Source organism: Lepidochelys kempii, chromosome 13, assembly GCF_965140265.1.
Source record: "Lepidochelys kempii isolate rLepKem1 chromosome 13, rLepKem1.hap2, whole genome shotgun sequence".
In the NCBI taxonomy this organism is placed as follows: domain Eukaryota; kingdom Metazoa; phylum Chordata; order Testudines; family Cheloniidae; genus Lepidochelys; species Lepidochelys kempii.
Window position 1 is genome coordinate 23,452,249 of NC_133268.1, and position 24,544 is coordinate 23,476,792.

Here is a 24,544-nt window from a genome sequence, read left to right on the forward strand (position 1 = left end):
CACAGAGTGGACAAATGCTGCATCTCTTGCCTAATATCCTTGAAGGGATTTTCTATCTAGATATTGTGCTCAAACACTGCAGATGCAGGAGACTCTTGAGGGGATTTGCAGTGTTGCACAATTCAAGATGACGAACAAACAGACACAATATTCTGCTTCTGACCTTATAAAAATGATTTGAAGTTCTGAAAGTGAGTCATGCTGTAATGACAACGTATTGGATGATCGTGACTTTGTGCTAGATCATGTTGAGAGTTGCTCTGAGAAGTAAAACCACGTTTCCATTGATTGTTCATCAAGTTCATCCCCGATAATGAGGAGCTCCATGTTACCAACACAGCAGCTACGTGGAGTAAATCCTGCAGCCTTCATAGAGTAGGGAGGACATGCGTAGGCAGGAAGTGCAGCACTGTGGTATTGGGTGAACCAAGCCAACTTGCCACTGTCCCCAGCATGGACTGTGTTTCCATGAGAGGCAAGAATGGTAGAATGTGGTGTTTGTCTCTGCGAGTGGTTCATTGCAGACCATGCCAGGACATTATCCATGAACAGTCAGGAGCAAGAGGTGATGCTCAAAAGGATACATTGGTAAAAAGCATTGGCACTTTTCCTCACAGAAGACATTTTCCACATTGTGATAAGAGATAAATTTAAAGAGGCAGATTGCATATGCTGAGAATGGAATGACAGCAATTCAGACAAAAACAAGGAATGGAAACTGCTTGACCAAACCAAGATGAAAGCATACTCTGACCTCCTAATTCTGGCTGATGTGTATCAGGGAATCATAAAGGCCTGGAGGGATTATGGAATCCACACTCAGGACGTCACTTTTTTCTGGGCAACAATGAGCTTGTAGCGATTCAGACTATCACTTGGCACCTGCAATTTGACAACAAAAACTTGAGAGAAGAATGGAGAGCATCAGACAATCTGGCTACATTTTGTGATGTATAGAGAGTGTCTGTACAGCAATTGTTAAAGGTTTTATTCTCCTGGAGCAGACATAACTGTTGATGAGCACCTGGTGCCAAAAAAGGACATTGATGTCTAAAACACAGTATATTCCAAAATACGGCAAAATATGGTATCAAGATCTGGTGGTGGTGTGATACTGTGACATCGTATCCTCTGAATGGAGAGGTATACCTTGGATCCACAAACCCGGAAATCCTGGATGCCCCATCATCTTGGGCATTGGCACTCTCACTGAAGGACTGTCCGGATATGTGGACTCTCTACTCAGACCCTATGCCACCAGCACTCCCAGCTATCTCCAAGACACCACTGATTTCCTGAGAAAACTACAATGCATTGGTGATCTTCCAGAAAACACCATCCTAGCCACTGTGGATGTAGAGGCTCTCTACACAAACATCCCACACACAGATGGAATACAAGCTGTCAGGAACAGTATCCCTGATGATGCCATAGCACAACTGGTCGCTGAGCTCTGTGACTTTATGCTCACGCACAATTATTTCAAATTTGGTGACAATATTTACCTCCAGACCAGTGGCACCGCTATGGGCACCCACATGGCCCCACAATATGCCAACAATGCTTCCTCAGCTCTTGTCCACTCACACCCCTTCTCTACCTACGCTACATTGATGACATCTTCATTATCTGGACCCATGGGAAGGAAACCCTAGAAGAATTCCACCATGATTTCAATAGCTGCCACCCCACCATCAACCTCCGCCTGGACCAATCTACACGGGAGGTCCGCTTCCTAGACACCACGGTGCAAATAAGTGATGGTCACAACACCACCCTATACCAAAAACCCACCGACTGCTATGCCTACCTTCATGCCTCCAGCTTCCATCCCGGACACGCCACACGATCCATTGTCTACAGCCAAGCGCTGAGGTACAACCGCATTTGCTTCAACCACTCAGACAGAGACCAACACCTACAAGGTCTTCACCAAGCATTCTCAAAACTACGATACCCACACAAGGAAATAAGGAAACAGATCAACAGAGCCAGATGTGTACCCAGAAGCCTCCTGCTGCAAGACAAGCCCAAGAAAGAAACCAACAGAACTCCACTGGCCATCACATACAGTCTTCAGCTAAAACCTCTCCAATGCATCATCAGTGATCTACAATCCATCCTGGATAATGATCCCTCACGTTCACAGGCCTTGGGAAGCAGGCCAGTCCTCGCCCACAGACAACCCACCAACCTGAAGCATATTCTTACTAGCAACTACACACCACAGCATAGTAACTCTAACTCAGGAACCAATCCATGCAACAAACCTCGATGCCAACTCTGCCCAGATATCTACACCAGCAACACCATCACAGGACCTAACCAGATCAACCACACCATCACCGGTTCATTCACCTGCACGTCCACCAATGTAATCTACGCCATCATGTGCCAGCAATGCCCCTCTGCTATGTACATCGGCCAAACTGGACAGTCCCTACGTAAAAGGATAAATGGAGACAAATCAGATATTAGGAACGGCAATATACAAAAACCTCTAGGAGAACACTTCAACCTCCCTGGACACACAATAGCAGATTTAAAGGTAGTCATCCTGTGGCAAAAAAACTTCAGGACCAGACTTCAAAGAGAAACTGCTGAGCTTCAGTTCATTTGCAAATTTGACACCATCAGCTCAGGATTAAATGAAGACTGTGAATGGCTAGCCAGCTACAAAGGCGTCTCCTCCCTTGGTGTTCACACCTCAACTGCTAGAAGAGGGCCTCATTCTCCCTGATTGAACTAACCTCCTTATCCCTAGCCTGATTCTTGCTTGCATATTAATACCTGCCTCTGGAAATTTCCACTACATGTATCCGACGAAGTGGGTATTCACCCACGAAAGCTTATGCTCCAATACGTCTGTTAGTCTATAAGGTGCCACAGGACTCTTTGCCGCTTGGAAACAACCTACATCACAAAGAGAAATTACCAAGGTGACTGTATTGTGAAGGAGATTGTTTAGCTCTGGTTTAAGACTGGAAGAAACATGGTTGGGGATACCTTCTTCACCACTATTTAGCTTGCAAAAGATCTACTCAGCAAAAAATGTGATCAATGCTGGGATACTGTGATGAAAGAAGCCAGTATACTCAGTGAGATGCAACCACATGGAAGCTGAGAAAAAATGTCATCAGTGTTTGGGTATGGTGGGCCATTCACCTGGTTTCCTATGTTCCAAAGAAGGGGAAGTCAGTGGTAATGCTATTGATGATGCATCATGACAAGATTGTAGAAGGATATAAAAAGAAAACCCACGTAATCCTCCCTATAGTTACACTAAAAGTGGTGTCAATAATATGTACCATCTTGCAAGAATGTACTCCTGCAGGGCAAAATGAGTAGATGCCCAATGGCTCTTTCCTTCAACATATTTAATGTTGCTGGCATTGCAAGTTGTATTGTTTGAGTCAGCAACAATCCTGCTTGACACCATGTTGACCAAGACAAACAAGACTCTTGTTCCTTGTCAATCTAGGAGAAAGACTTTTATAGATGCACATAAGACGAGAAGAATCCTTGATACCCATCATCTCACCAAGCCATCAAAGCAGCACTCAAATCCTTCGGCTACCATCGAAAACCAGCTACCATGGGACCATGTAGCCAATTTGACAGTGGATATTGCTACATTTGCCCAAGGTCAGCTGACTGGAAGGAGCCACAAGCAATGTGGAGAAAGTAATGAATCAGTATGCACTGACCATTTCACACTGATACTGGTGTACAAAAATTGAATATAGGCTCTCATTGAATGATACTTCTGCTAGTTCTTTCAATTTGCTAGTCAGTGCTTTTTTTTCCATCTAAAAACATGAAATAATTTTTCTTGGTTTCTTAATGAATTTGGGATACAAACTTCCCTCACAACACAGTTAACCTTCATCCAGTGTCAAGAAAAAAATTGCATTAAGGTATTTTATCTCATATATGTGTTAAAAAGCCTTATACCAATGGAAGAGGCAATTCCTCATTTTGTTTCTAGAGTGTTAGTTTGAGAAATTAGATCCTATATTTTTTACTGGCCAGGATTGAATATTTTTTCTGGGCTTGGGCCAGTGTAACTTTAGAGTGAAATTCCATAGTTTGGGAAAGGTGAGAAGTAGTAAATAATTCACTGGTAGTTTGCAGCTGCCAGGCACTTTCTTATCTGTATTACCTTCACTCTGCCCAGTGAGCAGTCTCATTAGGACTGTTCCAAAACTCTGTGCAGATCTCAGCAACCTGTTTTTTTTTTTTAAAAAATGTCACCTAGCACATGGACATCCCCCTCTACTTATGTGATGTGAGCTGGTCTTTCTGTAGACAGTCCAGTGTCCTCTACCCCACACAAGTGAAGGTCTTTTCTGCTCTAGTCATAACCCTCCCCTTTGCTTTTTGTGTATAATTAAAAATGTTTCAGTTTCGTGTTTGTTTTTAACTTTACAGTTTCATGAGTGAGTGTAGTGCTACACAGGGAACATGAGAGGTTTTTTAGTGTTATGTCAGGCATTACCAGGTGGCACTCTTACACACACACTTTCAAGCTTTTCGTAATGTGTGAGCAAGTTTTGACTGTTGGGAAGACAAGCTGTGTTAGTTTTGGATTATGCAGTGTTGTGTGTCAAAGCAGCTTTGGGAGAGAGGCTGCTTTGTGAGCCGCAGGAGAGTTTGCTGTCTTCCGTAGGCTCTGATTGCCTCAGCTGACTCGAGTTGCTCATGGGAAACCCAGCTTTAGTGTTAGGCTGATATTCTTTGAAGAATAGATTGTCCCGCATGCTGTTTGAACATCTCTTGTGAGAACTGGTGTATCCATCAATAAAACAAATTACATGCTGAGCATTCCCAGACTCTGTCACTGGTTTCCCTTGAACTAAAAAGCCAACATGCAAATCCCCAAACCTCTACTAGTGCCCTGAAGAGCAACACTGGTGTCAGAACTGAACAATGGTGTTAGAGGAAGGGAAACATCTTCATATGGACCACGCTTAGATTTATATAGGAGCTAACTTTGCCGAGCCCCCTCACTCCCACCAAGTAATACCTTATTCTGCAAATAAGCCAGTTGATATTAAAGGAACTACCCACAGAGTAACATCATACTTGACATGAGTGAGGGTGTTAGACTCAGACCCTTTAGGGTACATCAACACTGAGTCACAGAGCTTGGGTCAGCTGACTCAGGCTCACGGGACTCTGGCTGTGGGGCTAAAAGTTGCAGTGTAGACATTTTGGGCTCGGACTGGCGCCTAGGCTCTGAGACCCTCCTCCCTCAAGGGTCTTACAGCCTGGGCTCCAGCCAAGCCCGAACATCTACACTACAACTTTTAGCCCCATGTGCCCACTCAGCTTTCCCAGGCCAGCCACAGGTCTTCTATTGTAGTGTAGACATATCCTTAGATTTTTTTTTGAGAGTGTCTCATAGGAGCTTCCAGTATTAAAGGCAACCATTCCTTACAGAAGATGAGGTATCAGAATTGCTGACCATTAATATTTCAGTGCATTTAAGATGCACTCTAGTGAAGAAGGGGAACTACATTTGAATTTTCACTAGTTTACAGTTCTCACACTGATTGTAAAATTAAAATGTCCTCTTACGCTTCCTGAAGAGAGGTCAAGGTCAATACATGTCCTGTGTATACTTCAATGGCACTTTTGTAATTAAGTCACACTTCACCCACAGCACTGTGCAGACTCTCAATCAGTCTGCCCACTGATAATCTCCCAGAATGTTTGGGAGATGTATTGTCAAAGGAGTCTGAAAGAGAGATTTCTGGGGAGGTTTTAATGGCCCAGAATGAATTGCTGTCCTCAGAGGTCCATACAAGCACCATACCCTTGCTGTGCTAAATGGTGCATTTGAACTATTGCCAGTCTGTTTCTTCCCTCTTCCTCTGTGAATGCTATCAGTAACCCAGCATCCCTGGCTGTGAACATTAGCACCTTACCTTTATCACTATTAGCCAGACCCTAGCACTCTCAGGGGGCACTGCTATACTGACATGACAGGGCTGGGAAAGAAGACATGAAAGCCACCTGCCTCCCCCTGTATATTCTTCCTTATGGGCCCAGTCCTGTAAGGTGCCAGTTTCCCTCAGTGTCCATTGTCTCCAGTGGGAGCTGAGGGCTTTCAGCACCTCACAGACTACCCTCTGTACCTCTTTGAAGCAAGCTCCATGAATCTAATAGCAGCTATTTCACTGTCCCAATCCCAATGGTCCTTTGAAACTGCTTGAGTTTGGTGTATATATAGAGCCAAGAAATGGTGTCATTCAGTCATATAGAGATGTGTGAACACTCTGGGTTTCTAATTAAATTCTCCATAAATGATTTGGGGGTAGGGTGGGGCTGGAATGGGAGAAGCCAGGAAGCAAGGAAGGCCAGGGAGAGGAGATGGTTATAGTAGTTCATGCAAGTAATGACTAAGAGAAGGATAAGGTTTTAGCAATGAGGAACAGGCCGATTCTGGTGATATTGAAGAGGAGGAGTCAACAAGAAGAAAGAGAGAGGGTCAAAGGTAACCAGAGGCTGTAACCTCAGAAAATAGAGAAGAAGTGGATTTGGATAGAGCATACAAGTAGGAGGAGAGAGCAGCTGAATTTTGGAGTAGATGTCAGCATTGGAGATACATACCTGACAGAAGGCATGGCTGAAAATAGGGGTCTGGGGGATATCTGTACAGTGGTGGTTGCTAAAAGAAAGGCAGCAGATCAGGTTTTTGATAAAGTAAAGTGAAGAGAGAATCCTGGGGGACACTACCAGATAAAGGGGGAGAGGAGGAGGAGGAGCCGTTAAAGGAGATGCTGAAGAAACAGTCAGCAGGGTGAGAACCCCCAGGAACAGTTATGGAATGCCAGGGAAGAGAGCATCTGAGGAGGATAGAGTATTGAACAGCACTGAAAGCAGTGGTTGGACAGAAGTGCAAGGTCAGCAAAATGCCCCTTGGCTATAGCTAGGAACCCCATTAATTTCATTAGCTAATGACAACACTTGAAGTATCAGCATTAGCCACTTCATTACTTATCATTTTAGGAGTTAGGCTGTGGAACGGAATGAGTATGGAAACAACAGGGATGAGTTGGGAGTTGCTGTGGGGAATGAAATGTAAAAGGGGGAAAGTGGAGAGAAAAAAATCAACAGGACAGGGAGAGTAACAGGCCAGGAATGACATTTTAAAAAAAAGAGGAGCACATTTTGCCCACTGAGAGATGCTGAATGTGACAATAGGTACGTGCATAGCTACGTTTAGTTACTGCATAAAGACCTTATTCTATCCTGGGCCTCATAAAAGGTTCACATTGACATGTGGGAGATGAGTTTTGGATTACATAATCTTCAGTCAGAATTATTTGCTGTAGACTACATGCAAAAGTGGAATTTAGGCCTCTCAAAAAAGAGTTTGACACCCCCGTACAAGTGTCTGACATTGCGGACCAGAAGACAATGCAAGTGTCTGTTTCGTATCATACATGATCTTGAGAAGTTACTAAGTATGCTTTAACACATCATATGAAGCTATAAATGGCACATTACTATAAAGGAAGGTAATGTTTTCATGTAGTCTGTATGAGATCTTCTCTGCTTTGAATCTCCAGTCCATTGGAGAAAAACTTAGCTGCAAGAGAGAGCCCTGTGCTCAGGATATGCTGTGTTTTTTTTACTTTTCCACTGATGCCTTGTGGTTGTCGGTAGTCTCTGCAACACAAGCTTCATGATGTGAGGCTTACATGGCATCTTAATGGGGTTTCATGAGAGCTATCCAGGAGCAGGGCTTATAGGAAGGAGTGAGGAAGACCACTGCTTTGCAAATTGCCACCCATGTGACTTTGGGGCCAGTGTGTTGTGGTTTAGATTCATATTTCTCTTGGCAGTGGAGAAAGTGGTGCTGCTGCTTGACTGGCCGTGACAGGATTATTGGCTTCCCAAAGACCCAGGGATTCTGGGATAACAGTGCAGGCTGAACAGCACCAGGGAACAGGAATCCGCATCCCAGGTCTTGTGGGAGAAACTGGGATTCTTTCAGTGTCCACAATACTAAATTCATTGCAGTACCTCAAGTCTGTTTGTATCTGTAATGTTTACAGCATAACTTGCACCGATTAAGTAATACACCTCACCAGATAAGAGTAAAATCTTCCTAGTATGTAGGGGCAAATTTCAACACCCTTAACAGATAGCGTTTATATTTAGGAAGTCCATGAAAGTCACTGGAAGCCGACAGAAACCCTTTGACTTCAGTGGGAGCTGGATCTGGCCTCCAACACAAACTCTTTCCTGCAGTGGATTGGTTTTGTTAATACTGTAGATCTTTTCCCCTCCGGAGATGAGAGATCATCCTGTGACCTGCATCAAAACCACCACTCAATTTGGCAGCATGATGCCAATTAGGACTGGTGTAGCGGCAAGTGCTGTAGGGTACCTAACTGAGATGCAAGCTTTACACAATATTTATCCTGGCACTATAACTTCCTCATTGTAGAATTGATTCAATGACAACTGAAGTCAATGGGAGTCTTTGTTGACTTCAAAATGCATTGGATTGGGGTCTGTAACAAGCACTAGATGCAGTCCAAACTTTTCAAACACTCCATTATTTATATAGAAGGATTCATTTTGGCCTGATTTCAATGGTACTGAGCACTCTCAGCTCTTTGATTCCACCAGGAAACTGCTCAGAACCTCTAAAAAATCAGGTCAGTTGCGAATAGCAAACTAAAATATTTCTTATGCTAGATACTTAGTTTACAAGTCTTCATTGTATTTGTGCATGTTTCTTTTGGGCATATGGAAGATGCATTGTTTTAACAAGACGGTTTTCCAGGAGTTATTGGTATGTGTAGAAAAAAGAGCTGATAGCAACAATGCTCCTATTTCCTCAAGGGAAAAAAATTATATGAGTTTCCTGAAGTAGGCAACCCACCCACTCCTTAACTGTGCACCCCTTTCATGAGTGTACTGGAACTGTTGTGGCTATAATTCTCGGAGCTGGAGGTTGTAATATAGTAAATTATCACTTATTTTGCAGTCTTGACTCGAAAAATAAATGCAGTTATGTTTATGAATGTTGAAAAATGAAGCCAAGTAAAGCAATTCTGTATATTTGAGGGGAGTTTTCAAAAGAAAAGCTGTATTCAATGAATTCTAATGGACTCTTTCTCTAGCATATGTTTCATTATGTGATCTTTCTGAATTAAGTGAACAGCTGTAGCAAATGGCACTAGCCAAATGAGAGATGGAATTTAAAGGCAAGGCACATTTTCAGGCTGTGAGCATAGTCCCAAGCGGAGCTGCTGGCTGTGTTTAATTTTCACTGGTTGAGTGTTCTGGAGTCTTGTAGCAGTTTGTGTAGAATGTGACTCATGCAGAGGGGTGATTCACAGACCACCGTTATTAATTATTTATTTGTATTAGTGAAGCAACTAGATGCCCTAATTATGGCCTCTGACCCCATTGTGCTAGGCACTGTACAAACACAGAACAAAAAGACTGTCCCTTCCCCAGAGCGGTTACAGTTTAAATCCATGGAAGCAGCATTTTCTTCAGGTCACTTCAACATTACTTGCAGCTTTGGTATAGATCTGGTGTAGTCTCTCATATATTCATTTTGCAAGGGATGCTGTGATTAAATGCTTTACATCCTGCCTGAGTTAGACTAAACAAAACAAACTATTCAACATCTTTTAAAAGCCAACTTTATATTTTTGTGAAGTTTTGCTCAGAAAAATTATGAACTTCTACTCCTGAAACAACACCTGGTGACAGTTTATTAGTATTTTCCTTGTCTTTTGCATGCAGGGGATTAAATCATTTTAGCAGAACCAAAATATGAGCCAGGTAAGCAGTGTTTTATCCCTGTCTGAACCATTTGAAACTAGCATAAGTTTAACACTTTATGCAATGTAATCTTAAAACTGTTTGATTCAGTTTCTGTTGACACAGTTTAATCCCCAATGTAGACAATTCAGGATTCTGGGTAATACATGTAAAAGTTTCATATAAAGTTTTGTCTCATATTTCTTATGTGCTATTACTATTTGTTCACTCTATGCATTTTTGTAATCATTCTAGAGAATGTTTTTTAATTAATTATATCTGATAGGGCTGCTTTGAAATGTTTGTACATATGCAGTGTGGAGAAAGCTTGGTGTGAACATGAGAGTTCTGGTAAAAGCTTACTTGCAGCTTTGTATATTTTATGTTTCCTCGTCCTCTACTTCACAGCTGTGACTGTGGAGAAACTCATCCACCACTCTGCCTGAAATCACCCTTCATCCTCCACAACACGTGGTGTACCTGTTTTGGGAGTCAGTGGTTTCTGCATTCAGAGCTGCTGGAAATACCCCTTCCCCTTCTTCCCCCCCGGGGCCCACAGGAATCCCCACACACTCTTCCTCACTTGTCAAAATGTGCAGGTCACTCTGAGTGTAACTGGTCTGTGCCAGCACAATCAGAAGGTTAGCATGGAGTTACTGGAGTAAATGCCAGCATTGTCCTTAATCTGCAGCATATACCATGAAGAATATACAATGGAGAGAAAGGACCTCCTGGTTCATCCAGGTCTTCTTGCTGTAATGCAGGATTATCCTTGCACTGACAGCACTTGGATCACTGAAATTCCCCTTGGATCACTGAAAAGACTCTCATTGACTTCTATTGGTGTAGGTTTGGGCCCTGAGCCCATTTGGTGTTTTATCTAGTCTGCTCTTAAGCACCTGTAGTATGGACACAGCAATGAAAAAAACATTCTGGCAGAGCCTATCGAGGGGAACAAAATGAAAGGCAGCTTGAGCAGGTGCCCCTCCTGGAAAGTCTGGATTTAACAGATGTAATTCTTGCACTTCAGTGTATTTTAAGATGTATCAGAACAAGTGCTTTATACATTGAACATTAGTGTGTTTGGAATTCTTCTACACTGTCCTATATGTGTTCTTTTACCACGTTTCAGAGTGGTAGCTGGGTTAATCTGTATCAGCAAAAACAATGAGGAGTACTTATGGCACCTTAGCCCTGGTCTACACTAGGACTTTAGGTCGAATTTAGCAGCGTTAAATTGATGTAAACCTGCACCCGTCCACACGATGAAGCCCTTTATTTCGACTTAAAGGGCTCTTAAAATCGATTTCCTTACTCCACCCCTGACAAGTGGATTAGCACTTAAATCGGCCTTGCCGGGTCGAATTTGGGGTACTGTGGACACAATTCGACGACATTGGCCTCCGGGAGCTATCCCAGAGTGCTCCATTGTGACCGCTTTGGACAGCACTCTCAACTCAGATGCACTTGCCAGGTAGACAGGAAAAGAACTGTGAACTTTTGAATCTCATTTCCTGTTTGGCCAGCGTGGCAAGCTGCAGGTGACCATGCAGAGCTCATCAGCAGAGGTGACCATGATGGAGTCCCAGAATCGCAAAAGAGCTCCAGCATGGACCGAACGGGAGGTACGGGATCTGATCGCTGTATGGGGAGAGGAATCCGTGCTATCAGAACTCCGTTCCAGTTTTCGAAATGCCAAAACCTTTGTCAAAATCTCCCAGGGCATGAAGGACAGAGGCCATAACAGGGACTCGAAGCAGTGCCATGTGAAACTGAAGGAGCTGAGGCAAGCCTACCAGAAAACCAGAGAGGCGAACGGCCGCTCCGGGTCAGAGCCCCAAACATGCCGCTTCTATGATGAGCTGCATGCCATTTTAGGGTGTTCAGCCACCACTACCCCAGCCGTGTTGTTTGACTCCTTCAATGGAGATGGAGGCAACACGGAAGCAGGTTTTGGGGACGAAGAAGATGATGATGATGAGGTTGTAGATAGCTCACAGCAAGCAAGCGGAGAAACGGCTTTGCCCGACAGCCAGGAACTGTTTCTCACCCTGGACCTGGAGCCAGTACCCCCCGAACCCACCTAAGGCTGCCTCCTGGACCCGGCAGGCGGAGAAGGGACCTCCGATGAGTGTACCTTTTAAAATACTATACATGGTTTAAAAGCAAGCATGTGAAAGGATTAATTTGCCCTGGCATTCGCGGCTTTCCTGGATGTACTCCCAAAGCCTTTGCAAAAGGTTTCTGGGGAGGGCAGCCTTATTGCGTCCTTCATGGTAGGACACTTTACCACTCCAGGCCAGTAACATGTACTCGGGAATCATTGTACAACAAAGCATTGCAGTTTATGTTTGCTGGCGTTCAAACAACATCTGTTCTTTATCTCTCTGTGTTATCTTCAGGAGAGTGAGATATCATTCATGGTCACCTGGTTGAAATAGGGTGCTTTTCTTCAGGGGACACTCAGAGGAGCCCGTTCCTGCTGGGCTGTTTGCCTGTGGCTGAACAGAAATGTTCCCTGCTGTTAGCCATGGGGAGGGGGGAGGATTGAGGGGGTAGCCACGCGGTGGGGGGAGGCAAAATGTGACCTTGTAACGAAAGCGCATGCGCTATGTATGTAATGTTAACAGCAAGGTTTACCCTGAAAGAGTGTAGCCACTGTTTTATAAAATGTGTCTTTTTAAATACCGCTGTCCCTTTTTTTTTCTCCACCAGCTGCATGTGTTTCAATGATCACAGGATCTTCTCCTTCCCAGAGGCTAGTGAAGATTAGAAAGAAAAAAAAACGCACTCGTGATGAAATGTTCTCTGAGCTCATGCTGTCCTCCCACACTGACAGAGCACAGATGAATGCATGGAGGCAAATAATGTCGGAGTGCAGGAAAGCACAAAATGACCGGGAGGAGAGGTGGCGGGCTGAAGAGAGTAAGTGGCGGGCTGAAGACAGGGCTGAAGCTCAAATGTGGCGGCAGCGTGATGAGAGGAGGCAGGATTCAATGCTGAGGCTGCTGGAGGATCAGACCAGTATGCTCCAGTGTATGGTTGAGCTGCAGCAAAGGCAGCTGGAGCACAGACTGCCACTACAGCCCCTGTGTAACCAGCCGCCCTCCTCCCCAAGTTCCATAGCCTCCATACCCAGACGCCCAAGAACAAGGTGGGGGGGGCCTCCGGCCAACCAGCCACTCCGCCACAGAGGATTGCCCCCCCCAAAAAAAGGCTGGCATTCAATAAATTTTAAAGTTGTAAACTTTTAAAGTGCTGTGTGGCATTTTCCTTCCCTCCTCCACCACCCCTCTTGGGCTACCTTGGTAGTCATCCCCCTATTTGTGTGATGAATGAATAAAGAATGCATAAATGTGAAGCAATAATGACTTTATTGCCTCTGCCAGCGGTGATAGAAGGGAGGAGGGGAGGATGGTTAGCTTACAGGGAAGTAGAGTGAACCAAGGGGCGGGGGGTTTCATCAAGGAGAAACAAAGAGAACTTTCACACCGTAGCCTGGCCAGTCATGAAACTGGTTTTCAAAGCTTCTCTGATGCGTACCGCGCCCTCCTGTGCTCTTCTAACCGCCCTGGTGTCTGGCTGCGCGTAACCAGCAGCCAGGCGATTTGCCTCAACCTCCCACCCCGCCATAAACGTCTCCCCCTTACTCTCACAGATATTGTGGAGCACACAGCAAGCAGTAATAACATTGGGAATATTGGTTTCACTGTGGTCTAAACGAGTCAGTAAACTGCGCCAGCGCGCCTTTAAACGTCCAAATGCACATTCTACCACCATTCTGCACTTGCTCAGCCTGTAGTTGAACAGCTCCTGACTACTGTCCAGGCTGCCTGTGTACGGCTTCATGACTACAGGCATTTCAACATCCCCAACAGTTATTTTCTGGTCTGGGAATAAAGCTTCCTGCAGCTTTTGAAACAGACCAGAGTTCCTGAAGATGCAAGCATCATGTACCTTTCCCGGCCAGAGCTTGCAGCACTATTGAAAAGTAGCCCTTGCGGTTTATGTACTCGCAGGCTTGGTGCTCCAGTGCCAAGGGATATGAGTTCTGTCTATGCCCCCCCCCCCCACACACAGTTAGGGAATCCCATTGCAGCAAAGCCATCCACTATGACCTGCACATTTCCCAGGGTCACTACCCTTGATATCAGCAAATCTTTGATTGTGTGGGCTATTTGCATCACAGCAGCCCCCACAGTAGATTTGCCCACTCCAAATTGATTCCCAACTGACCGGTAGCTGTCTGGCGTTGCAAGCTTCCACAGGGCTATCGCCACTCGCTTCTCAACTGTGAGGGCTGCTCTCATCTTGGTATTCATGCGCTTCAGGGCAGGGGAAAGCAAGTCACAAAGTTCCATGAAAGTGCCCTTACGCATGCGAAATTTTTGCAGCCACTGGGAATCGTCCCAGACCTGCAACACTATGCAGTCCCACCAGTCTGTGCTTGTTTCCCGAGCCCAGAATTGGCGTTCCACAGCATGAACCTGCCCCATTAGCACCATGATGCATACATTGGCAGGGCCCGTGGTTTCAGAGAAATCTGTGTCCATGTCCTGATCACTCACATGACCGCGCTGACGTCGCCTACTCGACCGGTATCGCTCTGCCAGGTTCTGGTGCTGCATATACTGCTGGATAATGCGTGTGGTGTTTAATGTGCTCCTAATTGCCAAAGTGAGCTGAGCGGCCTCCGTGCTTGCCTTGGTATGGCGTCCGCACAGAAAAAAGGCGCGGAACAATTGTCTGCCGTTGCTCTGACGGAGGGAGGGGCGACTGACGACACGGCTTACAGGGTTTGCTTCAGGGAGCTAAAATCAACAAAGGGGGTGGCTTTACATCAAGGAGTATTTCAGGCACGACTTCACGGAGGTTTCCAATAAGAAATGGTGCACCTAAGTTATTTTTCTTATTGGAACAAGGAGGTTAGCCTGGCCTCTGATTGATACATGGCTAGATTTACCTCACTGCACCTTCTTTGTGAGTGACTGCAGTGTGACCTAGAGGAATGAGTCCCCTACACAGGCAGGGGGGAAAGCAAATGAGCACAAAACAAATTTGGTCTATTTCTTGTTTTGATCCACTCCATCTATCTTTTACATCTTTGGCTGGCAGTAGACGGTGCAGAAGGACTGCATGCCATCCACATTTCATGGCTGCTCGGCAGAAGATGGTACAGTAGGACTTCTTGCAATCCATATCGCCTGCCTGCTCACCATAAGATGGTTCAATAGGACTGACTGCAGGACTAAAGAGAATGACCTGGTCAAGTCACTCCATATTTCGTCCCTGCACCCATGTCTGCCCAGGCACTCCTGGCCGACGTGGCCAGGAGCACCTTGGACATGACGATGACGGCTACCAGTCGCATTGTACCATCTGCTGCTACAAGGCAGTGGGTTGCTGCTACTGTGTAGCAATGCAGTACCGCGTCTGCCAGCACCCAGGAGACATATGGTGACGGTTACTTGAGCGGGCTCCATGCTTGCCGTGGTATGGCGTCTGCACAGGTAACTCAGGAAAAAAGGTGCGAAACGATTGTCTGCCCTTGCTTTCATGGAGGGAGGGAGGGAGGGAGGGAATGGGGGCCTGACGATATGTACCCAGAACCACCCATGACAATATTTTAGCCCCATCAGAGTGCTCCATTGTGACTGCTCTGGACAGCACTCTCAACTCAGATGCACGATTGTTTGCCATTGCTCTGATGCAGGGAGGGGCGACTGACGACATGGCTTACAGAGTTGGCTTCAGGGAGCTAAAATCAACAAAGGGGGTGGCTTTACATCAAGGAGTATTTCAGGCAGGACTTCACGGAGGGTTCCAATAAGAAATGGTGCACCTAAGTTATTGTTCTTATTGGAACAAGGAGGTTAGCCTGGCCTCTGATTGATACATGGCTAGATTTACCTCGCTGCACCTTCTCTGTGAGTGACTGCAGTGTGACCTAGAGGAATGAGTCCCCTAGACGGGGAGGTGGGGAAGCAAATGAGTACAAAACAAATCTGGTCTATTTCTTGTTTTGATCCACTCCATCTATCTTTTACATCTTCAGCTGGCAGCAGACAGTGCAGAAGGACTGCATGCCATCCACATCTCAGGGCTGCTCGGCAGAAGATGGTACAATACGACTGCTAGCAAACCATATCGCCTGCCTGCTCACCATAAGATGGTTCAATAGGACTGACTGCAGGACTAAAGAGAATGACTTGATCAAGTCACTCCAAATTTAATCCCTGCGCCCATGTCTGCCCAGGTGCTCCTGGCCGACGTGGCCAGGAGCACCTCGGACATGACGATGACTGCTACCAGTCCTATTGCACCGTCTGCTGCTACAAGGCAATGGGTTGCTGCTACTGTGTAGCAATGCAGTACCGCGTCTGCCAGCACCCAGGAGACATACGGTGACAGTGAGCTGAGCGGGCTCCATGCTTGCCGTGGTATGGCGTCTGCACAGGTAACTCAGGAAAAAAGGCGCGAAACGATTGTCTGCTCTTGCTTTCACGGAGGGAGGGAGGGAACGGGGGCCTGATGATATGTACCCAGAACCACCCGCGACAATGTTTTAGCCCCATCAGGCATTGGGATCTCAACCCAGAATTCCAATGGGCAGCAGAGACTATGGGAACTGTGTGATAGCTACCCTCAGTGCAACGCTCCGGAAGTCGACTCTAGCCTCAGTACTGTGGAAGCACTCCTCCGAGTTAATGCATTTAATGCACTTCGATCATTTTCTGTGGGAACACACACACTCAAATATATAAAACCGATTTCTAAAAAAACGACTTCTATAAATTTGACCTAATTTTGTAGTGTAGACATACCCTTAGAGACTAACAACTTTATTTGGGCATAAGCTTTCGTGGACTAAAACCCACTTCATCAGATGCATGGAACATACAGTAGGGAGGTATAAATACACAGCATATGAAAAGATGGGAGTTGCCTTACCAAGTGGGGGGGTTAGTGCTAACAAGCCAATTCAATTAAGGTGGAAGTGGGCTATTCTCAACAGTTGACAAGAAGGGGTGGAAATCACTTTTGTAGTGCTAATAAGGCCAATATAAACAAGGTGGCCCATTTCAAACAGTTGACAAGAAGATGTGAGTATCAGCAGGGGGAAATTAGTTTTTGTAGTGACCCATCCACTCCCAGTCTTTATTCAGGCCTAATTTAATGGTGTCCAGTTTGCAAATTAATTCCAGTTCTGCAGTGTCTCATTGGAGTCTTTTTTTGAAGTTTTTTTGTTGAAGAATTGTCACTTTTAAATCTGTTACTGAGTGTCCAGGAAAATTGAAGTGTTCTCCTACTGGTTTTTGAATGTTATAATTCCTGATGTCAGATTTGTGTCCTTTTATTCTTTTACATAGAGACTGTCTGGTTTGGCCAATGTACATGGCAGAGGGGCATTGCTGGCACATGATGGCATATATCACGTTGGTAGATGTGCAGGTGAACAAGCCCCTGATGGTGTGGCTGATGTGGTTAGGTCCTATGATGGTGTCCCTTGAATAGATATGTGGACAGAGCTGGCACCGGGAATTGTTCCAGGGTTTGGTTCCTGGGTGAATGTTTTTATTGTGTGGAGTGTAGGTGCTGGTAAGTATTTGCTTCAGGTTGAGGGGCTGACTGTAAGCGAGGACTGGCCTGTCTCCCAAGGTCTGTGAGAGTGAGGGATCATCCTTCAGGATAGGTTGTAGATCCTTGATGATGCGCTGGAGAGGTTTTAGTTGGGGGCTGTAGGTGACGTCTAGTGGCATTCTGTTACTTTCTTTGTTGGGCCTGTCTTGTAGTAGGTGACTTCTGGGTACCCTTCTGTCTCTGTCAATCTGTTTCTTCACTTCACCAGGTGGGTATTGTAGTTTTAAGAACGCTTGATACCACGTTCATCACCATGGTATCTGAGGCCCAGATCCTCAAAGGTAGAGTCACACAACTCTCTGATTTCCATGGGATTTAGGTGCCTAAATACTCTTTAGGGTCTGGGCCTGAGTGCCTTCCAGAGCTGCATTAAGCAAAGTGACTAACATTTCCACGGAGATAGTTGCCAATGGCAAGTTGCCTCCCCTTAAAGTAAACAAGTGTCTCCCATAACCGAAAGGACTTGCACATGTTTGTAGATTCCCTCTTCCGTCACATGTGAAAACTGTGACATTGTTTTTATTTTTCTGTTTCCAATGTCCTGCTCACCCTTTTCTCCTTTCTTTCTAAAGTATATCTTGATATCTTTCATTCTTGTGTTTTCCATCCCTCTAGCTTTTGTCTCTTAATCTGTGCCAGTGATCTGTGCCAGTAACCAGGCCTCAGACTATAAGTGTTGAGAGTCTACACCTAAACCTTAAATCAACTTACCTACACTTTTCAGAGGTGTGAAAAATTCACGCACCCCCCCCACCAAGAGACATAGTTAAGCCAACCTAAGTCCTAGTGTAGACACCGCTGGGTCCACAGAAGAACCCATTCGTTTGCAGTAATAGAGTGTCTATACTACAGCAACGCAGCTGCACCTGTGCCACTATAATGTTTCTAGTGTAGACATAACCTGATAAATGAAACTTGATTGCCCCACTAGCCAGATTGGAGTGTGGGCAGCAGACGTTAGTTTACAATAGTTTTAAAAAGTGACTGTTTCCACTAAATCCCTTTGTGGATTCTAGGATTGTTGGCGACTCAGAATTCAGATCATAGAATCATAGGACTGGAAGGGACCTCAAGAGGTCATCTAGTCCAGTGCCCCGTAGTCATGGCAGGACTAAGTATTATCTATACCATCCCTGACAGGTGTTTGTCTAACCTGCTCTTAAAATTCTTCAATGATGGGAAGTCCACAACCTCCCTGGGCAATTTATCTCAGTGCTTAACCATCCTGACAGTTAGGAAGTTTTTCCTAATGTCCAATCTGAACCGCCCTGGGTGCGATTTAAACCCATTGCTTCTTGTACTATCCTCAGAGGTTAATGATAACGCTTTTTCTCCCTCCTCCTTGTAATAACTTTTTATGTACTTGTAAACTGTTATCATGTCCCCTCTGTCTTTTCTTCTTCAGACTAAACAAACCCAGTTTTTTCAATCTTCCCTCATAGGTCATGTTTTCTAGATCTTTAATAATTTTTGTTGCTCTTTTCTAGACTTTTACTCCAATTTTTCCGCATCTGAAATGTGGCACCCAGAACTGGACACAATACTCAAGTTGAGGCCTAAGCAGCGCGGAGTAGGGCAGAAAAATTACTCCTCATGTCTTGCTTACAACATTCCTCCTAATACATCCCACAATTATGTTTGCTTTTTTTGTAACAGTGTCACACTGTTCATTCTTATTTAGCTTGTGATCCACTATAGCTCCCAGATCTCTTTCTGCAGTACTCCTTCCCAGGCAGTTATTTCCTATTTCTATGTGTGAAACTGATCGCTCCTTCCTAAAAGTGGAGTACTCTGTATTTGTTCTTATTGAATTTCATCTTATTTTCTTCAGACCATTTCTCCAGTTTGTCCAGATCATTTTGAATTTTAATCCTATCCTCCAAAACAGTTGCAACCCCTCCCAGCTTGGTATTATCCACAAACTTTATAAGCATACCCTCTATGCCATTATCTAAATCATTGATGAAGACATTGAACAGAACTGGACCCAGAACCTATCCCTGTGGGACCCCACTCAATATGCCCTTCCAGCTTGACTCTGAACCGCTGATAATTACTCTCTGGGAACAGTTTTCCAACTAGTTATGCACCCACCTTATAGTAGCTCCAACTAGGTTGTATTTCCCTAGTTTGTTTATAAGAAGCTCATGTGAGGCAGTATCAAAAGCCTTACTAAAGACAAGATATACCACATCTACTGCTTCCCCCCATCCACAAAGCTTGTTACCCTGTCAATGATTTGTTCTGGACAAATCCATGCTGATGGTTACTTATAGTCTTGTTATCTTCCAGGTGTTTGCAAACTGATTGTTTAATTATTTGCTCCATTATCTTTCCAGGTACTGAAGTTAAGCTGACTGGTCTGTAATTCCCCATGTTGTCCTTATTTCCTTTTATATAGGCGGGCACTATATTTGCCCTTTTCCAATCCTGTGGAATCTCTCCCGTCTTCCATGACTTTTTGAAGATAATCGCTAATGGCTCAAATATCTCCTCAGTTTGCTCCTTGAGTATTCTAGGATGTATTTCATCAGGCCCTGGTGACTTGAAGATATTTAACTTGTCTAATTAATTTTTAACTAGTTAGATGTCTAACTGCAATATTGAAATCCATATCAGACATTCCTGACTTTCCCCACTGCCACGTCTATTTTGTTGGTTTAAATTTGTTCTTGTTTAAATGTATAACCTTATGGGATATTTGAAAAAGGCACCACCATCAGAAAAAATGTTCTATGTAAGCCCTTATGAATCAGAATGCCTCATTTTGGAGAACATATAGTTACCCCAGCAAGGAGACTGATGGGGGACAGATTTTTTTATAAGGGTGTTTAAATTAATCTGTGCTGACTGACTACACAGGCTGGTGAGTGGGGCTTGAGCTCTTACGGCCGCAGTCCTCAGTTTCTAAGGGTATGGCAACACTTGCAGATGTAGAGCGCTTTGAGTTAAACCAGCCTTCGGAGAGCGCAGTAGGGAAAGCGCTGCAGTCTGTCTACACTGACAGCTTCAAGCGCACTGGTGGGGCCACATTTGCTGCACTTGCAGTGGCATTGGGAGCAGTGCATTATGGGCAGCTATCCCAGCGTGCAAGTCACTGCAACATGCTTTTCAAATGGCGGGGGTGGAGTGTGACAGGTAGTGTGTTGTGTGTATGTGGGGGGAGAGAGAGTGGGTTTTTGGGGGGCTGAAATCATGTCAGCGTGCTGTCTTGTACGTTCACACAACAGCAGACCTCCCCCTCATCCCCACCTCTCTCTCTCTCACACACAGCATTCCACAGTAACGGCTTGCTTTGTCTCGGAGCCGGCTGTCAGAAATGGAGCTTTCAAAGGGCATATCCGCATTCCTAGGCAAGTTCTAAACAATGACAAGAGTGGCCACTTGACTTAAGGGGATTATAGGATGTTTCTGGAGGCAGATCAGAGCACAGTAATGCAACACCTCATTCACACTGATACCTGGGCACTTCAGCCAAGGCACAACAAGTGTTAATCTTCTCGCCGAGGTGGAGTACCAGGAGCGCTCTACATGCCTTGCCAGTGTGGACGGGGAGTGAGCTAGGGTGCCCGGGGCTGCTTTAATGAGCTGTAACTTTCAAGTGTAGCCAAGCCCTAAGTCACCTTTTAAGTGTCTCGTGCTGCTCTTAGTCCATTTTATGATTTTATACGGCAGCTGCTATCATTGTGGTATCTAAGCCTAGCACCCTTCCCACTCTCCCGTTCATGTCTGTGTGTTCTCCTTCAGTCAGCTTTTCCTTTCCTATTCAGCCCTGTTCGCTCCCTCCTGCCCTTTTCCCTGTGCCCTCTCCTTCTCATTCCACTCTCCTTGTCACCTTTTGCCTCAGCTGCTGCCTCTCATTTACTGTGCACATCTTTTTTCCTACTTCTTCTGTACATCAGGAACGCAGTTTCTTCCCCTAGTCCACAGGAACCAACAGCTAGCAACCAATGGCCAGATTTTCAAGAGCGCTCAGAACCTGTAAGCCCCATCAGCTCCCATTGCGAAGCCCCATCTCTCCTTCCTTCCTCAGACCTCAAGATCCTTTCTGCCTCCATTTCCTCTAACCCCTCACTCCCCTCACCTTCACTAGTTCCATCCCTCATGAATCTCTTTCCCACTCATTTTCAAGTCTTTGCTCCCCAGTCTCAGGAGAGACATTAAGGGGCGGGTAATCATATTTATCTCAAGTTTCCAAGAAATCATAATCATTCCATTATAGTGCAGCTGCATTGGTGCGGAAGGCATCCTTTACATGAATAATAGAACCAGGATTTCAAAAGTCAGATTGCTTGTTTTCATAACACGATCTTAATTCTACAAGGGGGAAGAAAAGATGATTTAATCTAATTTAATTTTGCTCTTTGAGAGAAAAAAAGAGAGATCACTTGGCCAGCTGCTGCTCTGAGCAAACATTGGAACGTGCAGGCTACAAGATAAGCTTTGAACTTTATCAAATCTCTTGGCGGTGTATGCTAATGAGTGCTGCTGGGAGACTTCTGAAACTTTTGCCTCTAATTGTATTAATTAGTGTGTGGCTTCCCAACTAGCAAAGCCATTTGACTGAGCTGTACCTTCAAAATTAAATAGGTATAATTACACAGAGGGCCTCCTGCAACCTCACTGCTATTGTTGTATTATAGAGCAATGTGGACTCCTAGGTTATGAGTCTGGCGTAGCTGAGGTTTTGTGCAAATGGAAGTAGTTCCAAAGTTTTCTAAAAATCTTGTAGCAGTGGGTAATCTCTTCTGTTCAGTCTGCTTTTTTGTAATAGGAGGAGAAAGCTCACACTCCAGTATGTTCTGCCTTTGAAAAGAGGGCTTCTACTCAGTATACTGAAGTCTCTCTCATGAAAGAGAGGTTGTCCAGTCTTGGGGATTCCCTCAGATCATCAGTCTTCATGAGACTTCCTCTTGTCGCAATTTATTTTTGTTTTACAGAGGTTCTGCCAAAACCTGGCCCAATGCTCCTCTTGGGGAAAAAGAGAGCAGTATGTTGTAATTGAATCCCACTGGATGCCAGAGGCTCTTAAGCCAACCACATCTAGGCAGAGGTAGGTCACTTGGGCACATTCCCAGGCCCAGGTTCAGGCCCTCCCTACATCTGACACCCTTTGGGGGCAGTGGAACCCTGCAGTCTGGCCATCTCTACCCTGGTATCACTGCCTCAGCCCTCCTGAGCCCTCAGTTTTTTAGTCATCAGAGTCTACCTGCCTGTGGGAGCTCTGGTTTCTAGTTAACTCCTTCAGGGACAATGGCAGGAAAGCAATGAGCACAGGCTTAGCAAAAGAATTTATTAATAAGGCACACTGAAGTGTCTGATTCAGAGTAGCATTACAAATCTATGGAAAACAACCAACTCTTGAATGCAACCCTCTGAGTCTGATCTCACCCCCTCTGGGAGTCCTGGGTTTGGTCAGCATCCTTAGACTAGGCCCTTCCTGCCTTCTCTCTCCTTAGCCTGGAGTTCTGGCACGTGAAGGTGATCTAGCCCATTTCTCAGACAAGCACCCACCTTTTAAACTAGTGTGTTCCTTTTGTGCCTATTTGCTTCAGCTGGGAATTCCAGACTAACCCATACGGACAGGCTTCAAGAGGGTCATTCAGAGTCAATGATCCTATCAGTAGAAAACCCATTGGTCAGCAGGGAAGAGTCATTCTACCTTGATGCCTTCCATTGTTTGCCCTCTTCAAGCTGTCTCATACCGCAGCATGAGCAGGACAGTGTCCAGAATAGATTGGCCTTGTCATGGCCAGCCTAGTTTACACACAAACTCATTGTCTTAATCCAATTTGGAGGTTACAATACATAGTCAAGGTTGCAATGAAAGTTACAACCAAAATGGCATTCACAATTTGGCATGGACATACCCTCAATATTTTACACTTCCCAGACTTACTCCATTCAGTCTTTACAGCCAGTTTCCCAGCTTTCTATTTGATATTTGCTGGGGCAACAGCCCTGCAAGGATCAATACAATCACAAAGGGCATGTGACATACAAGATTTAGACTAAACGTTTTATCTTTTCTACTGCGGTCTTTGGGCTTATGGTATTTTTGTCCAGTTACAATCCAGTTTGGTCTCAGTAATACTACATATTTAAAAAACTGACTTGTAAGTGTTTTATGACAAAGTAAAAGTACATATAGGGCCAAACTAGAATCTCAAATCTGACCTGTCTCATACTGGAACTTGAGATAGGTGAAGTTATGGAGAGAGATCACTTTTTTGGAAGCATATCAGATTTGATTTAAAAAAATATCCAGTTGCTTTGGATTAAAAAGTCAAGCTTGTTGTTATGGGTTAAATGGAAATCAATAGAGAGAGAAGTTTAAACTCTGCTTTTTTTTTTTTTTTTGGCTTTGGGAACTAAAGAGAGAAAACTACCTACTTTCATGTAACCTGGGAAAACCGAGATCTTGTGTTCTTTGAACAAAATATCAGATTGTTAGGGTTGGTATTTAAAATTCCACTTTTAATCATTAGGAAAAGACCTTCCCAGTAAGGTTCCCTAACAGTTGCCTTCTGGACATTGGGAATAGACTCTTTTTTATTCTGATACAGAATTTGAACCAGAGAAAAGGAGAAAAACCTTCCTATTAAGGTGAAAAAATACCATCTTTGTTGGACATTTCATGCAAATTCATTTGTAGATTCCAGGGCTCGAAGGGGCCATTGTGATCATCTAGTCTGACCTCCTGTATAACACAGGCCATAGAACTTTCCCCAAATAATTCCTAGAGCAGATCTTGAATAAAAATCAATCTTGATATAAAACTTGCCAGTGATGGGGAACCACCATGATCCTTGGTAAATTGTTGTAATAATTAATTACTCTCACTGTTAAAAATATACACCTTATTTCCAGTCTGAATTTGTCTAGCTTCTGCTTCTAGCCACTGGATCATGTTATACCATTTTCTATTACATTGAAGAGCCAATTATTAAATATGTGTTCTGCATGTCGGAGATACTTAGACTGTAATCATGTCACCCCTTAAACTTTTCTTAAGCTAAATAGATTGTGTCTATCACTATAAGGAATGGGATTTTTTTGAATCCTTTAATCATTCTCATGCCTTTTCTCTGAACCCTCTCTAATTTAT

At 44.6% G+C, this 24,544-nt stretch overlaps 1 protein-coding gene across 2 annotated transcripts in view; it reads left to right on the plus strand.

Moving 5' to 3' along the window:
* Positions 1-24,544, plus strand: part of PTPRT (protein tyrosine phosphatase receptor type T) — a 734,376-nt gene that overhangs the window by 206,904 nt on the left and 502,928 nt on the right. The gene's annotated exons all lie outside the window — the stretch shown is intronic.